The following is a 1,224-nucleotide window of genomic DNA, read 5'->3' as shown; positions in this document are numbered from 1 at the left end:
TTGGGGCAGGTGCCGCGGACCTCTGAAGTGAATCGCGGCTCGCCTTTGGCAATGGGGGCTGCCCAATCGCGGCGCACAGCTTACGCACTTCCATCTCCCAGGGAAAAGCCAAACATACTTCACACATTGTAGCGGTGGGGTGCCGACAAACCAAAATACCTATGAGGCAATATGCCCTTATGGGGCGAAGTGTTCTTATGGGGGAAAGTGTTCTTATGGGGGAATGTGTTCTTATGGGGGAAANTGCACCATGTCCCTTCCGATTTGTGAAGTTAAGCGGCCACAGGCCTCGTCAGTACGGCGATCAGTGATGGCGCTGGAACCCGGGGTGCCGTACCCATCTCAACTTTTTTTTTTGCCAACATCTTGGGGCAGGTGCCGCGGACCTCTGAAGTGAATCGCGGCTCGCCTTTGGCAATGGGGGCTGTCCAATCGCGGCGCACAGCTTACGCACTTCCATCTCCCAGGGAAAAGCCAAACATGCCTCACACATTGTAGCGGTGGGGTGCCAACAAACAAAAATACCTATGAGGCAATATGCCCTTATGGGGCGAAATGTTCTTATGGGGGAAAGNCCGGGAACATAATATGTTCTTTTGCGGGTATGTTGGGTACGACCACACCTGGCCGAATGCACACCATATCCCGTCCGATTTGTGAAGTTAAGCGGCCACAGGCCTTGTTAGTACGGCGATCGGTTATGGCGCTGGAACCCGGGGTGCCGTACCCTCCTCAATTTTTTTTTTGCCACCATCTTGGGGTAGGTGCCGTGGACCTCCGAAGTGAACCACGGCTCGCCTTTGGCAATGAGGGCTCTCCAATCGCGGCGCCCAGCTTACGCACTTCCATCCCTTCAGGGAAGCCAAACATGCCTCACACATTGTTGTGGTGGGGTGGGCGATGGGGCGCCAACAAACCAAAATACCTGTGGGGCGAAATGTTCTTATTGGACACCATTTTTCTTTTCTGCATTTCCCATGGATTTCCTTTTCACGCCACACATGGAAGTAGGGGAACGCCTTAACGCCACCATAGCAGAATTTGCCTTTATCATAGGGAAGGAAGGGACTCACCCTCTTGTTCTTTGTTCACGGCGCCGCGTGCCACCGGGTAAAAGGTGCGGTTGGCCGGCCACACCATGTCACGAGGGGAACGGGGAAGGGTCATCTTTGCGGAATACCTTTCAAACCCATCTTACCCAGCGTTGAAGTAGGGAAAGCAAGA

The sequence above is a fragment of the Trypanosoma theileri genome, assembly GCF_002087225.1.
Source record: "Trypanosoma theileri isolate Edinburgh chromosome Unknown TM35_Tth_6_V1, whole genome shotgun sequence".
Taxonomy (NCBI): domain Eukaryota; phylum Euglenozoa; class Kinetoplastea; order Trypanosomatida; family Trypanosomatidae; genus Trypanosoma; species Trypanosoma theileri.
Note: the sequence above shows the minus strand (reverse complement) of the source record.